This window comes from Mustela nivalis (genome assembly GCF_964662115.1).
Source record: "Mustela nivalis genome assembly, chromosome: 15".
In the NCBI taxonomy this organism is placed as follows: domain Eukaryota; kingdom Metazoa; phylum Chordata; class Mammalia; order Carnivora; family Mustelidae; genus Mustela; species Mustela nivalis.
The window spans coordinates 67,929,716-67,947,566 of record NC_139034.1 but is presented as its reverse complement, the minus strand read 5'-3'; the positions used below and the strand labels follow the sequence as shown (position 1 = coordinate 67,947,566).

The 17,851-nt window shown below is 34.7% G+C and overlaps 1 long non-coding RNA gene across 1 annotated transcript in view; it reads left to right on the top strand.

Moving 5' to 3' along the window:
- LOC309849063 overlaps positions 1–17,851 on the top strand; it is a 129,044-nt gene that overhangs the window by 393 nt on the left and 110,800 nt on the right. The window contains exon 2 of the long non-coding RNA XR_014303463.1: positions 229–393. This is a non-coding gene — a long non-coding RNA (uncharacterized lncRNA). The remainder of the gene's footprint in view (positions 1–228; positions 394–17,851) is intronic.

The following is a 17,851-nucleotide window of genomic DNA, read 5'->3' as shown; positions in this document are numbered from 1 at the left end:
GCTTGTTGGTGGTCAGGGACAGACGATTCCAGCCCTGTGCTCTTCGCCTGCCTTCCTCCAGCCATTTAGAATAATACAGCCCCTGCTCTGTCTCATGTACTTACTCTAAAGGACCCTGGAAGAGGGAGTGGTCCATCCTAGCTGCAAACAAGGGCGCCTATATATATATATATATATATATATATATATATATATTTATTTATTTATTTAAAGAATTGCATTTTATAGGTGTGTCTGAGCGATGCAAGGGAATGTGAACGACTTTCAGAGAGAATGGTTGTGAATACACTTGGTGTGTACTAAAAGCTGGAAACCCCTAAATAAATGCAGTATCGATAGAAAGCGAGTTTCTTGAAGAGTCACCTGCTAAACTCCACTAGCGTCATCTCTACAGTAAGTATTCCTGTCTCTTTCCATGAAACCAGGCACCTCCCTCCCCAGAGGGAGGAGGGGGGGGTCTTTACATTCATAGGCATATTTCTAGTGTTTGTAATATTAGACCTGCAGTCCTTCCCGGGTATAGAAAAAAAAAAAAGTTGATCATAGTATTTGGCCCAGCGGAGGCTGAGTGCACATGTACCTATTCTATGATAACTGGGTCGTTTTACCACTTAAATATTTTTATCTCCCTTATTTTAGGATTAATTATGAATTAATTATTTTTGGAATCCTCTTAAACATAATTGATATTATCTCCTTGGTGATATTTGGGATATTGTCGTGGATATAATATCTTGATTAAATATAGGATTATCAAGATTCTGACATCTATACAAACATATCTTCCCACATCCTGTCTCTGTGTTGAAATTAGGAGTTCTCTAGAGGTGGTTTATACTGCAGTCTCTTGAGATTTTGCAACAGTTCTTGAAATTTCTTCTCACTCTGTTTTGCAAATATTTTTCAGTTAATCCATACATACTTTGAAACAATCTTATTTTGTTTAAATTCAGGGCATGTGCAAGATATGGAGAAAAGAAGTAATCTGTAGTATTGGGTAATGATAATAAAACCTTATAAAAGAATTTCCTATAAATTTAGAAACGTTTGGCCCCAAATGATAGCCACTTGCTGCAGTTACCTTTTAAAAACAGACAACTTAAACTTCACCCACAAAAGTCTTGCTACTGTATATTTTATTTAGTCATCATTGTCTAACATGATACGAATAATATAGAAATTTTATTTTTAAAATACAATATTGCTTTTAAGTGAATGTGTAAAAGTGTCATAACTTAAAAATTATACATCATTTATAGTTGGAAAGTTCTGGCATTCTATCACAGACATAATTTTTGCTATGGGCAAATTCCATACAAGTCTGAAAGGGTATAAAATGGTTTAATCCATTACCAGACTTCTCAAAATAGATGTAGAGTAGCTATTTTAGTTAATTCTTTCTTAAATATTCACAATAGTATTAAGTATCAAAATTCGTTTTAATTTTTGATTTGGTATTATTTTTATTTTAAAAATTTCTTATCCTAATTAAAATAGATTTTGTCAAGCTAAAAGTATTAAACATGTTTGCACTTATTTTAGATGCTGGTTTTGTTAGAAACACTGACATAAAAATATTCCAGTTTATATCTTGTGGTTCAAATGAGTAAGTGATGACAACTCTCTACCATTAACTCAGTATTAAGAATAGCCTGAGAAGCTTCCTTTAAGGTTTACCGCTAGGTGTCTCTGTAAGCTGCTCTGCAGGACAGGGAATTTTGAGAAAATAACTGTGACAGGCAGAGATCAAATAGAGGAACTCGGGAGGAAAAACATAGAAATAAGGAAAATTTTCCTTTGTTAGTCTTTGGACTTCTGTTTGTTTTGAATATTGACTATGGCCTAGAAAAAAGAAATAAATGAATCATGTAACAGTGATCAAATCTGAGCCAAGACTCAAGACTTCATTTTGGCTACAAAAACAAGCATATATATGTTTCAGTCCATACTAAAAAATACAGTCATATATATACTTGCTTTCACACAATACTCAACGTACAGGATTATATAAACACTTTGGAAATTAGAAAATGAAATGATTGACTAAATAGATCTGTCCAGAATTAAGGGCATTATGCTAAATTAAGCATTATTTGATTGAGGTGGTTGGATGTGAAAAGTTGAGAATCTTTGTCTAATGTTTGTGAATATATTTATGCATATTATAATTTTTTCGTGATCTACTATCATCATAAATACATTTCATATATGGCAATATATTTGGTGATAATTAATAGGAATTATGGAGATAATCTGATACCTCCCCATTAAAATTTAAACTCAAACCACAATGAGCATGCTTATCAGTTGAAATTGACCATACATTTGTGTGAATTCATATTTATTATTACCTGGAATTGTCATTTTAGTGTTTTATAAACTCTTTGGAAGAATTCTTGTATTAGGTGCATTTCTTAAAATATCTCATCATATTACATTTATGTATTGTATTGTTTCTTTAGAATATTAAAATCCCTAATCCCTTATGAAATAACCTGAAAGATTATTCTTTGGTAATAGTAATGATATTTCATAAATACTAATTAACATTACTGAAATCTAAAACAAGTAGACCTTGCATTTCTTTTTGTTAGCCTACCTGGTGAGTTAAGATTATAAAAAGTAATGCTGGATTCCAGACTCCGTCAAAATTAGCTCTAATAGATTACTTTCATAATAGTAGTAACTAAGAAGTCTATACAACCCTATTTAGTAAACAACACATTTTTCAGATATAGATAATATTTTCAACATCTTTGAAATTTAAATTATATATACCACATATCCCTAAGAGCAGAAAAGTTTCTTTTAATGGGGAAAACATGAGTCATCATTTATGATCATTTCTCTATGTAATTGATAAGCCAAATAACTGTAGTATAGCCCATTTTTTTAATCAGTTTGGTACATTTAGAATTACAACAATTAAAATTATCATACGGTGATATTTATCAAACCCAAAATGGTTAGCTCAATGGGTTAATTTCACTAAAATTATTTATTCACTTATAGACTTAATTTGTTATTTACAGTCTTAGAAATTTACTATCAGTGCCAGAAGAGAATGATGTGCATAAAATAAACAATTTTTCTTCCTTGCCTCATACAGTTTCTTATAAATATACTTTGATAATCTTTTGACCGATTATGTATTAAAACCCTCACTTTGAAGGAGCAACTGGAAATATCTTCCAAAATTTAAGATGCATTTTTTTAACAATTTTCTTTTCAGGAAGTAGCCTACCTGTGTACCAAAACAAAATGCACAAAACAATATGTAGGAAAATGTTCATTGTAACACATGCTTGCATTTGTAAATGACTAAGAACAGCCCACATGGCTAAGTAGAAAGTGGTATATCTCCATCTATACCCTCAAATACTCTTCTGCCTTAATAACAGTGTAATAAGTATATGGTTCTGTTATTATTGATAGTGTGTAGCATTATATATATACACTGGTGGAGGAGAGAAACTTTCCGGAAGGATATGCAAATTCAGTAATGGCTTTTGGGAGAAGCCATTTTGGGAGAAGACTGGGGAGTCTTGAGTCGAATGAAGAGTTTTCACCCTACATTCTATTTTTTATTATTTGAAAATTTCAATTTACATGCACATTTCCATTAAAAATTTTAAAAAGTATATATACTTGAAAAATAAGGATATTACAGTTGGTCCCTGACACACAACTGTTTGTCTTAGAATTTTCAACTATACAATGGTGTGAACAATACACATGTAGAAACTACTTGGACTTTTGAGTTTCCATCCTTTCCTGGGACAGTAAAATGTGGTACGATTGCCTTTTGCCATGCTGGGCACTGAAATGGCAAGCCTTAGTTCCTAGTCAGCCATGTGATGATGACCATAAACAGCCCATATACTTAACAATCATTCGTATACCCATATAGCCACCGTTTTTCACTTTCAGTATAGTCTTCAATAAATTATAGGTAATATTCAAATTCTTTTAATAAAATGGGCTTTGTGTTAGACGTTTTTGCCCAGACCCTAAGCCATTTAGGGGTTGTGAGCATGTTTCAAGTAGTCTAGACTAAGATATGACGTTTGGTAGGTTAGGTGTATTAAATGGGGTTTTCACCTTACAATGGGCTTATTGGGACATAACCTTGTCATAAGTCAAGGGAAATCTGTACTGGGAAGAATGATGTGAGAGGCTATGAAGAACGGAAGATGACTTTACCAAATTAATCTCTGTCCCATAGATCTCAGAACTATTTTTTCTAGGACACATTGCTCTCCATGAAGACACTATGTTTCTAAATATATGACTGTAAATTAGTTATGTGAAATGGTTTCTCTTCATAGCTCTAACATGTGACATCCAATTCTAGCTGCCAATATCATCTATTAGAATAGTAACTAATAAAAGCTAGTTTCCTTTTCCTTCACTCTACAGAAACATGCTGTGTACTGGCAACATTACTTTTATTTGATGCTGTGGTGGGTGAAGGGAAAGATCAAAATGGTTCTCTAGAGAAGATAAGTGATTATACTTGAAATTGTCAGCAGCAGATCTTACTGCTATCGGCAGGAAGATGAGTGAATGGGTAATTGTGGCATATTTTAAGTATACAAACTATGATCAGGCCCTGTTAGAACAAAGGCTGCTGCCATCTGGCTTATACTCACATTGAAATATGCACATTCCACAGGAAAAGAGGCAGTTTTATTATATAGCTAGATTGGCTTTTCTATGTATCTTTCTATTAGAGCTGGGATTTGTCTCTTCAGATTTATTGGTTCTTGGTTCTTGCATCTCTCTAGCCATTTTTAGGAAACAAGTTCAAACAGGTGTTAGGTATGTCTGTATTTTCTATAGCCATTCTGGGTTTTCAAAGAAAAACAATTAACTGTCCTAAAACACAGTTTCATCCCAAAAGTTTCAGAAGGCCCGTTGCTTAAATGAGAATGTCTAAAGTGACAATACTTGATTCAGCTTGTATCAGCTGGGATCTTTTTGAATGTTTTCACTCAGCAAATATTTATTTGGGAAATATTTTGTCTTAAACCATATCATGTTTGAGATAAAATAATTTGTTGACTTTTATCAGGGTAGTTGGAGGATTTCTGACAAATCACCTGCATTCTCCAGTCCAAATAAATGGAATATAATATATAGAAATACTATTGCATGAATTGTGTACTTGAATAGTATTTCTTCTTTTCTCTCTCTCTTTTTTTAAATATTTTTATTTATTTATTTGACAGACAGAGATCACAAGTAGGCAGAGAGGCAGGCAGAGAGAGAGGGGGAAGCAGGCTCCCTCCTGAGCAGAGAGCCTGATGCAAGGCTGGATCCCAGGACCCTGAGATCATGACCTGAGCAGAAGGCAGAGGTTTTAACCTACTGAGCCACCCAGGTGCCCTGAATAGTATTTCTTGTAGTATATATTTGTCAATCCCCTGTAAGAATGCTCTCCTGTGGTGATGGAAGTAACCCCTATCTACATTGTCCAGTATGAAGCCAGTAGCCGCACATGGCTGTTGAGGAATTGAAACGTGGCTGGTGTAACACACGATGTACAATCTTAACTTTTAAAACTATAACTTATTAAATGTACATAGCCCCATGTGGGTAGGGGCTACCATATTGGACAGTGCAAATCTAGAGTGTAAATTCCTAGAAGGCTGAAACTGTGTATGTCTGATGCAATCTCTGGGATACCTTGAAAGTCATTCAGTACGAACAGCTGCACTCATAAGTAATGATAGTGATTAGGACACCCTCAATAAATAAGGACAATTATGATTCACTTTTGGCAAGAGGCCTGATTTGCATTCTGTTGAGGGTCTCTATTCAATTCTTTTAAATTGCACTCATTTGAAGATTTCTGCCATTCTTTTAAAGATTTCAAGGCATTTTATAGGCATTTCAAAATTCCTTATTACATCCTTATTACACCACTATAAAGAAGGCAGGGTAGATAATTTTATATCAATAGAATTTTATTAGAAGATAAGTGCTTTTGTGTATGATGAAGTACTCTCTAAGGTGCCTTTCTTCAGATCACACAGCAGGATGTTAGTAGAACTGGAAACGAAAGTCCTAAATGGGTATTTTGCTTCAAGGAACTATCTAGAATAGGCCTTTTGTGCGAGAAGTCTGTCAGTCAGTAACAAAACCGTGCTTGAACAATCACAGTACACCATTTGAATAAAAAGCTCTATTTTGAAGTTTGGTGATATAGTGTACATGTAGAGTGGGCAGAGTTTGGACAAGAAACTGTAATTAATGAATTTATAGAATGCAAAATGGCCCCTAATTTTCATGAAGAGCTGTATAAATCACAGTTTAAATAAAGTCATATTTATATATTTGAACCAGACATGTAATAGCTTAGTAACCAGTCCCAGTTAAAAATCACTGCTATTTTTAAGATTAAATTTTATGTTTTCAATCAATTTATCTAAAATATTAATAATAAAATTGACCTATATTTCCATTATTAAACCTTTTCTGTGGCCAAAACCAATAGAGTTTCAAAAGAAGCATGAATCGCTTAACAGCTCAAGTTCAAAATTAAGAGGAAGACACCCTATTCAGAGTGGGTGTCAGAGATCTCAACTCCATTCTTGAATCTGGCTTTGCAGAACTTATGAATACAGCTCTCTCGGTAGATCACATATTTTATATACAAAAAAGTTACTGTGCTTCTCTCCAATGGCTTATAATAACCACACTGGTTAACCAAGTGGTAAGTGTTAAAGTGTCTGTGGAAGAAAAATACAATTATTACTCAAATTGTAGACTTTATTCACTTTTTCTTAAAATGCGAAGTTATTTTTTTAAATAAATAATAATAGCATGCTAACTTATGAATGGTGTGAGTTTTGTGATAAATAGACCTATGGCAGCTAATTTTTGTTTAACATTACGTGATGCATTTTTATTCTGTGATCCAAAACATTCGGTCAATCTAGTGATGCTTTTCTAGTGACACTAGATTCATCGTTGCTGTCATATGACATATTACAATGTATGCTGTAATTTTAATTGATTGTTACATATCCCAGTGAACAAATAACCAGTTTGGATTTGAATCACCAGTATAGGAGGCATGACTCATTGTACAATCAATCTGTGTCCTTAACTGTAATATTATATGGGTAGTGACTGCTGTGAAGACAGACTTTAATCAATGACTATATTGTCTCTTGTTCACATGTAAGTGCTGAAATTTATTTGTAGATATTTTTATATTTAAAAGTTTTTCATCATAGTATTCTTATAGTAACATTTAGAAATAACCCATTAATTAGAGAAAAGGAGGCTTAAATTGACTTGTCCCAAATAATAGGAATCTGTTTGATAAGGTTTTTCAATTTGTACTTTTATTTACCAGCCACAGTTAACATAAGCATCAACAAGCAATCCATACGTCATTTATAATTCAGAATCAATCAACTAAAATATGTACATGCCCACAATATACATATAGTCATTTGCTATTTGATAACTATTTTATGAGATGGTCCCATTCTTTCATATATTATATAACTACATCTTGTTTCATGGTAGTTGGTGATATTCCATTATTTCATACAGATAGTACATAGCAGAAACATTCTGTGATATAAATTATAGGGACTCTCAGTATCCCCCCCTTTTTTTAACTTAACTTTACTAATTTAGATGCACACATTTGGACTTTACCTTAATTTAAAGGAAAAGTGAAGATAATGTGTATCAATTCCTAGAAATTAGTGTTATTAAAGATACTTCCTAAGTGGATTCATCATTTCTGTAATGTCAAATGTTTTCTGAGAAAGACAATAGTAGAAATACATTTCAAATCATCAATTGTCTAATACTACTCTTATAAAAATTATAATGATAAAATATATATTAATACTTATTACTAAATAAACTTATAAATAAACTGTCTCTATGTTGATGTACCTTAAAAATATCAAAGACTGGGGGTCTGGGTGGCTCAGCTGAGTGGCTGCCTTCAGCTCGGGTCATGACTCAAGGGTCCTGGAGTCGAACCCTACATCAGGCTCCCTGCTCGGTGGGGAAACTACTTCTTCCTCTCCCTCTGCCTGCTGCTCGACCTACTTGTATTCTCTATCTCTCTGTCAAATAAATAAATAAAATACTTAAAAAAAAAAGTCAAAGACAATATTAACAACCAGAAATTATTGTCACAGTAACTAGAATACATAAGGCTCATAAAACAATATTTTTGAATACATACAATATACTTTTTTCTAAAATAGAAAATGCCCCTAATAGTGGCTTTTTCTATTTCTGAAGTTTTTGAATATTAATTATTTTATATTTAGTAGACAAGGAGTCAAAGCAAGCACTATATACCTCCTTAAAAAAAATCACTGGTAGGGACACCTGGGTGACTCAGTTGAGCATCCACTCTTGATTTAAAATGGTTCTCTTGAGGAGGAATCATTTCAACCCTTTCATGCATAAGTTTAAGGATCCAACTCCATAGCCCTTTGCCATATGAATTTGTTATATAGATAATTTAAAGTTGAAAATGACATAACACAATTTTCTAAATTTTCCAAAGGATCCATACAATGAGATAATATCACTGCTAAATTAAATTTCTGAATAATTGATAAACCACTGAAGTTCATGGAAATATTAATCACGGAAGATTAACATTCGCTACATTTTATTTCATTATTTTCAACATCTGACCTTAATCTTATTGGTCTTCCATATCTATGGAATGAATTTGAGTATGGAATGAATTCCATATCTATGGAATTCCATATCTTTTCATGAATGCCACATGGGTATCTCCATAAAACTCAAAGAAAATGTTTTGAGTTTTGAGGTTTGTCAGTATTTTCTCAATGTAAGCAAAATTGAACATGGAACAATTTGACACAGTTATGAATCTTCAAATATTGAAAGTTTATAAATATTAGATTCATCATTGACTATCACCTCACCTATTTATAACTGTGCTGAAATAAATGTATGTGTGAAAAACTACAAGTATCTGTCCACGGTAGCGATTCATGATGTTTCTGACCACCTTCTCCTAATATGCACCCAGAGAGTCTGCGGCAACACTTGAAAATGCATCTTGGAGTTCTTCCAGAAACTCTGAGTCAAAGAGCAATGTCTGCATTCACAAAGAAGCATTCACAGCTGTCAGAAGTTAAATGTCCGTGAGACTCATAGTACAGCTGCAGTCCTTCCAATACACTGACAATGTCCGTGGAAACTAGAATTTGATAACTAGTTCTTCCATGGGAAAAATATCACAGAAGAATGATTAATCTTTGCCTGATGGATAATGAATAATTATGCATGCACAGTGCTTGAAGCATCATTGTCCTACATTCCTTAGCCTGCAGTGCTTTCGCAGCTCTTTTTCACTACCAGAGAAAGTACTCTCCCTGCAACAAAGTGTCAATGAACTTCTTGTAGGCAGACACCTGCAGACACCTGCGAGCAGCGGGTGCGTAATGTTCAGGATCACAGAAATTGCAGCGCAAACCCAAATCTGCAAGGCAGCAATGACTGTGAGTGTATGTGAGAGCTTGCATAGCTAAAGAAATGCATGCATGAACAGGTATACTGTGGTTCCATTTATGCTTAACAAAACGAACAATGTGTACTACAGTTGAGCAGAGTATTAGAAAAGCAAGCTACATCTGCCAATAAGGTTATCAATTTGAGATGATCTATCCTAATTTATTATCATGTGTTTCAGGACAAATGCTGAAAATGTTTAGCCATACGCTCTGTGCATGGATAGTGATAGCAAGTCATTCAGAATCTAATTACTTTTTATTAAAGCTTAATATCAATTTTTGAAAATAACTGAAAAATTCTGAAAAGTTATAAATCTCTATTTCTTTAAGGGTTTAGGAGAGGTCCAAATGGAAGTAAATGGACTTGCTCATCTTTGGCTAACTATTCAACTTTACAAATGAATGGAGAAACCCATTTAAAAGTGTATCAGTTTTATAATTGTTGAGTCACTTAGAAGATCAATAGTCCCTAAAAATGTAAAGGTCTGGTTCCTAAAATCTAATAAATTATTGAAGATTTACTTCAAAGAACATTTTTAAAATCACATCTGAAAGCAGAAATAGGGGTGCCTGGGTGGCTTAGTCAGTTAAGTGTCTGCCTTCAGCTTAAGTGATGATCTCAGGGTCTTGGGGTCTAACCCCAAGGTAGGGCTCCCTGCTCAGAGGGGAATCTGTTTCTCCTTCCTCTACCCTTTCCCCCCCTTCCCCTTGCTCATGCTCTCTCTCTAATAAATAAATGAAATCTTTTAGAAAATAAAGTAAAAGCAAAATAATTTAAGGCTTTTTTAATGTCAGTTTTTGAGTATGTTTTTAGAGTTGCGAGAATGAGAAATAATGAAGAAAAATGAAAAGCTACTCACATTAAATTTTAAAAGTGGCAGGAAAACACAGGATACTACCTCCTTATTTAAAGGACCCAGACAGTATAAATGTTTTCATCAAAGTGCACCTCTGTTTATTGGAGAATTAGGTCTCCCAATTTTCTGACGCCTTATTGTACATCAGAAGGAATGGAAGTGTGAGATAATTTGATAATTACCTCATTCTGGAACGCACAGAATAAACATAAAACAACAACAACCATAAAATCTATACTGGGGCAGCATTTCCTGTCACTTGCACAAGACCTTCATCTACATCTACTCAAATGGATTATCATAAAGAAAAGCTTGAAGAACTTCAATACACAATGTAAGCAATAGGTAAGCTATTATATTGTATTTTTTTTAAGATTTTATGTATTTATTTGACAGAGAGAGATCACAAGTAAGCAGAGAGGCAGGCAGCGGGGAGGAGGCTCCCTGCTGAGCAGAGAGCCGGATGCGGGACTTGAACCCAGGACCCTGAGATCACGACCCCAGCCGAAGGCAGCAGCTTAACCCACTGAGCCACCCAGGTGCCCTATATTGTATTCTTCTATTTTTTTTTTTAAGATTTATTTATTTATTTGACAGACAGAGATCACAAGTAGGCAGAGAGGCAGGCAGAGAGAGAGGAGGAAGCAGTCTCCCTGCCGAGCAGAGAGCCCAATGTGGGGCTTGATTCCAGGACTCTGGGATCATGACCGGAGCCGAAAGCAGAGGCTTTAACCCACTGAGCCACCCAGGTGCCCCCTTATATTGTATTCTTACCAGGTGTGCTCACTGGCAGAAAAAGAGAAGCCAAAATATGGGTTAACTTTATGGGGATAAATAAAGTTGGCGTATGATGAAGATGTCCCACAATTCTGGTTACAAGCATGTTAATTGATGTATGTCAGAATGCGCTCTGGGTACTTTTATTCCTATCAGGGAACTCATACCGTACATTTCTAATACCAACTAATGGACCATCAGAACATTGTATTTTGGAGATTTTGTGAATTGGATAACGTTCTAATGGAACACATAATTAAAATGCAGAATATTATATTGCCCCAAATGTCACTCAGAGAGGTACTTTATACAAGGAAACTGAACAAAAATTTGAAGTGGATTTTCTTTTATTTCTTTCAAACATTCTTAAGGAAAAAATAGGTTGAACTCTTTAAAAAATACTCATTTAATATTTTAAAACACAGAGGAATGGGTCCTTTTTGATTTCATTGATGCCTTTTACTGTGTGATAGTCTTTTTAAAATTAAAAAAAAATTTTTTTAAAGATTTTATTCATTTATTTGACAGAGAAAGAGAGATCACAAGCAGGCAGAGAGGCAGACAGACTGGGAGGGGGAAGCAGGCTCCCTTCTGAGCAGAGAGCCCAGTGCAGGACCCTGAGATCCTGACCTGGGCAGAAGGCAGAGGCCTAACCCACTGAGCCACCCAGGAAGCCCTGTGTGATGATCTTTTTTCACAGTGCAGGACTAAAAACAGAGCATTAGACACACATCTGCTAGGATTCTGGTTCCACCTCTGCCTTTTAGTGACTGTTTAAAATATTGGTTAATTTATTTTTCTCAGCTAATACCTACATTTGTTGTGAGGATTAAATGAGTTAATTCACACAAAATATTTAGCATACTTCTCAGCACATTGTAAGCACTGAATAAGTATTAGCTATTGTTTTAGGTTCGATGATTAGTTGCTAAAGGCACCAACATAGTGTGAGTCTACTTGATAAAGCAAAGAGTTGGAGAAGGCCATGTGGATTGCAGTAGATTTTTTTTCCCCTCAGAATAGACGTTGTTCAAGACAAGTTGCATTCGTTATCAGCTGATCCTGATTTGTTATGGATTTATAACACCAGGATTCTGCCATAGATTAAGTGGTTGCTGGCTTGCAGATTTCATGAGCTCCTTTTGCCTACTGGAATAGGAAAATGGGAATCCTTGCCAGACAGCACTTCCTAGTGATGAATTTTGTAAAACTCATGCATGTACATTGTTCCAAAAGATCTGGAGGACAGAGTAGAGGAGAAACTACAGTTTTTTGTTTTCTCTTTTTAATCTAGAATTTACAACATAAACAATGAAAGAATTCTAGTAAAATTGTAAGGAAAACTAAATCAGGGTTGAATATGAAATATATTTACTACCCTAAAGAAATTATAAAGCAATTTTTATAACTGTCTTCATGATGAATAAATAATCTGACTATTTTTAAAATAAGTCTGCAGTACTATGATTAACAGACATGAAAGTAAAAGTAACTGTCAATTTAAGTTACTAGGAATATTAAACTCTAGTGTAAATTACTTTATCATGCATTTAGAACATTGTATATGCATACCATTAATTCATATTATTGTTCTACGGTATTATCTATTAATTTTTGTCAGTTTATATGCAAATATATATCAGGGATATTAAGTTTAATTGCTACTAAATATATATATATATATATATATATTATATGCATATACTTACCTTTTGCTTGTATATTTTGAATGATTTCTATCATCCCTGAATTTATATTTTAAGTAAACCTTACTCACTTTGAAACCGTTTGTTTTTTTTTCTAAATACGTCTATTAAAGAAGTACTTTTGTTAAGGTGCGATTTTGTAGTCCAAGATTATGATCTTTAAAGTCACATATAAGGAAATAAGTTCCTTCTTGAAGAAAACATTTTGACCATAGGTATTTTGTTCGATTCCACAAAGATTGATTTTGGTGCATTTTACTGATAGATATTATTTTGATATGACAGCAAACTGTGAAATAACTGCTCTCATAATTGTGGAGATGCATAACACACTTATGCACACACATATACACACATGCATACTAGCAGACAGTAAGTGAAAAATGATAAATGTATATACTGTATGTGGTGTAATCAATTTTCAAATATCAGACCATCATAAAATGCACTCATCATGAATGTCATCTCAAAAACACTAAACTTAAAAAATTGCTGCCAATTTTAAACATTTGCCACATGCATGCAAATAGGCTCTTCATGTGTTCTCGGTAATTGGTAACTTCTTTGATGGAAATTTAATTTAATATTTAATAATAGAATCATTAATTTAACAGTAATTTCAATTTAATAAGTCACAACTTTATGGTGCTAATATTAATATCTCCTAGTAGTTTGGTTACTTGTTGACTTTCACATGAAGATGGTGATCAGCTTGCTATATCTGCCCATCATTTCAAATAACAATTATTAATATATCCAAATGATAGTTAATAGATACTTTTTGTTGGGAGAAAATCCAATGACTCGGATTGTACTGAATTTTGGAAATTTAGGTGTTTATAGTGATTCATGTTGTTCTAATATGCCAAGGTCATATGTTAGGGCAATATTCAGAAGGCAGGTTTACACACAGTCCCCAAGCCTATTTTATTTATCTCTTGCTATTTTCTCAAACCTGAGTGGAAGGATTTGTGTGTTTGTTTTCATTTTGCCGTTTAAAATTCTATTCCCTATACCCCCATCCGTATTCTTGCAGAAGGCAGGATAACCCAGGGCTCTTGAGCACACCTGAGAGGAGCCACAGTAGCTCTAACTCTTGGGGCCCAAGGACTCCTCGGATCATGCAGGAGGCTTTGGCCACAAGAAACCCTTCAGAAATATAGAACTACGTAAATCCTGGTTGGTCGACCAGGAGAGTTGTAGCTGTCTACTAAAGCCATTCTGTGCTAGCTTTGGAAGACTGCAGAATCCTTCAGGCCGCTGTTAGAGCAGTTATTTCTAGAAGCCCTTTCTTGTCTGCAACGGTGATTCTAAAGTGCTCTGTACCCTGATGGTTTCGAATTTGCAGTGTGGAGTGTTAGGAGAGGCTGATGAATGTTCTCACAAAACAAAACTCTGGAATGGGTTTTGGTTTGTTTGTTTATTTGTTACTTTGTTTTAAAACCTTTCTGATAGTGAGATAGGAAAGAGCCCTGGGTGTCTGCCAACACCTGTGGACTTTATAAAGAAATTTGCATTTTAGGAGGAAGCATAGTAAGTAGGCGAATATATTATTATTTTAAAACAATTTATTGCACTCGTATTAGCAAAAAATAATGAAATTGAAGAACAAAATGATTATTAAAGAAGGAAATTTGGGTTAATTCACTAGTCAATTTCAAGAAATGCTCAATAATTAGTTGGTTTCCTGATGTTAAACATTTAATCTTACTGACCTAATATTTTAAAGTACTGGAATGTGTACTACCTAACTTAGAACAGGATATCTGTGGAGGTTTTTACTTTTTGCCTCATGGGATTTTAATATGAAACTCAAGCTTATCCTCAAACTCTGACAGTTCACCCTTAATCTGACCTCACTTCTTACATTTGCTTTTGAGCATGAATTATATGGGAATTTCTCTTGGCATGTAATGGCACCTGTAGGCTCCTTCCCCCCAAATATACGTACTTCATTATTACACATATAGTTGTCTCATTTCCTCAAAACAAATCTTAACTGATCAGGATCCTTCTTTGTTTTTCTTCCTTATCTTTAAAGTTATGTGTTATGTGTTATGTTAATCATACAAGCAGGTTTTGTCATTGTTTGTGAGAACAACGTCAAGTGTACATAATCAACAGTCCATGTGCTATTTTTTGTATTTTATCTTATTCCATTCCTATTTTGTAATTATTTTAGATTGTGAAAGTTTTAGGGGCACCTGCGTGGCTCAGTTGGTCAAGTGGTGACTCTAGACTCCACCTCAGGACATGGTCTCGGGGTCTTGAGATGGAGTCCCTTGTGGGACTTTGCATCTCCGGACGGGAGAGCCTGCTTGACATTCTCCCTCTCCTGCCCCTCCCTGCTGCTTGCTCTCTAAATAAATAAATAGATAGATAGATAAAATAAAAATTATGAAAACTTTAAATTTAATATCTGTATATTTATTTACTATCTATATATCAGACTCAGATATCTTTTTTTTTTTAAGATTTTATTTACTTGTTTGACAGAGAGAGATCACAGCTAAGCAGAGAGGCAAGCAGAGAGAGAGGAGGAAGCAGGCTCCCTGCCAAGCAAAGAGCCCGATGCGGGACTCCATCCCAGAACTCTGAGATCATGACCTGAGCCTAAGGCAGAGGCCCAAACCACTGAGCCACCCAAGTGCCCCAGAGTCAGATATCTTTAGATATGTTTCAGATTAGATGATTTGGTTAGATATATACTGTTAATATTTGTTTGTGGGTTTTATTTGTGTAATGAATGAGAAAATATCTTTATTCTCAATCTGAATTTATGAATCTCTCAACTTTTAACACGCTCTTTATCAAGGAACACTGCTTATATGTTTATATTTTCAAAAATCAAATCTTTTTTTTTTTTAAGATTTTATTTATTTATTTGTCAGAGAGAGAGAGAAAGAGCGAGCACAGGCAGGCAGAGTGGCAGGCAGAGGCAGAGGGAGAAGCAGGCTCCCTGCCGAGCAAGGAGCCTAATGTTGGACTCCATCCCAAGACGCTAGGATCATGACCTGAGCCACCCAGGCATCCCTCAAAAATCAAATTTTCTAATACACTTAAACATTTAACAATCATTAACTAATCCCCCCCCTTTTTTATTTTAAAGATTTTATTTATTTATTTTGTAGACAGAGATCCCACGTAGGCAGAGAGGGAGGCAGAGAGAGAGGAGAAAGCAGGCTCCCTGCTGAGCTGAGAGCCTGATGCGGGGCTCGAACCCAGGACACTAAGATTATGACATGAGCCCAAGACAGAGGCTTTAACCCACTGAGCCACCCAGGTACCCCTATTTACTAGTCCCTTAACATGTGTAAGTTTCTTTATGAATTTTCAGAAGCAAATAACATCAAGAAGGATAAGAGCTCACTTTTAGGTGAAACATACAAAAAGAAATATTAAAATGTACTGAGTATGTATTTATAGTTCAACTTATGGGAAAAAAGACAATAATTTTGAGAAGACTGAGTGAAAAGCAAATGTTGATTAGACCCCTAATCACTAAAAACATCTTCCAGTAACTTATGAATTGATGGAGGAACCAAGATATTCTGTATTCTGTTTTAGGCTGCTATAAATTTAATGGAGAAAAAATTCTGGGGTTGGTATTTTAGGAAAACAGAGCCCTTGCTTTTGATAGGATTAAAACCACCTAGGATTTGATGCATAGCGTGAGCAGCGGGAAATGTGTCAATTGTTGATTATACATGTACTTATAAATCAGCATTCTAGCAGGGACAGAATTTTCTCTTGCATTTTAAATTAATTTGTGATTTATTTTGCAGATTCAATTTGTGATTTATACTTTGTTGAGGGTGCACCAAATTCTTCTCCATAAGTAATTTAAGCTGAGAATCCTATTCAAGTCCATCAGGAAGTGTTAGATGCTATTTGTGGATGGTAGCTGAAAAGTAAACCAGTGTAAATAAGAAAGAACAAAAGGAAAATAGGAGAGCATTCACAGAAATTCATAGTGAGACGGTAGACACTCTTCTCCCTCCTAAGTGCCCCCGTCTCTCTCCGCAGCTCCCTCCCACGCTCCCTGTCTATCCCCAACATCTCCATCTCCATCATTTCTCTCTTGCTTCTCCCCAGATCTGAGATGTATTGATCTTGGCTCTTGCGTGACCTTCATAGAAGGCATCAGTGCAAGTTTTTATACAACGTTCTAACGATAGTCACCTGACTGATAGTGATTATAAGACATCATCGACTGTAAAATGCATCCTCCTTTCTATGATGTAAGAATGTGAAAAAATATACATCTTAGAATTGATAAAAATTATTACTGTCTAAGTTGGATCTAGGCAATGAATCAATACCCAGGCTCTGAAGAAAGGCGTTTTATCTTTTCACATGCTTTCTGCTTTGTCTGCTTTCTACCTCTTTATCTAGCAACTCCTTCCTTCAGATGTCCCTCAAAACTGAAAAATATCAACTTCTCTGACCATTCCACAACATTTACTTCTGCCTTCCCTTTGCTTTAGACTAACTGTGCATACCTTTGTGATTGTACTTATCACACCAGGACACTAAGGATTTGTTTGTCTTAGTGGCTTATTTTCACATGAATTCTTTGAACTTTAAAATTTAATGATAATTGTGTCTCCAAAATCAAGTATCGCATATAAGCAGCTTACAATAAGGGATCAATAAATGTTATATGGATGAAAATCCAAATAAATATGTGGACAAGCTATGAATGTTAAGTATTTTTATTATTTTGTCATAAAAAAGAAAAATCAGGACTTAGGGAGGTTAAAAGACTTGTCCAATAAATGGTCAGGCCTTGAAACTACTTCCTTCGTATTCTAGCCCTAAAATTCTCTCTACTGTTTAAACCTAATATTATGCCTCCTCTCTGCTAATTATGTGATATCAAGTGAGCACACACCAATTAATGGCTTAGGAGCAAGTCATGGCAGAGCAGAAACCATATTGAGAATCAGTGTTTTGGCAAATTAAGTTTTACATGAAT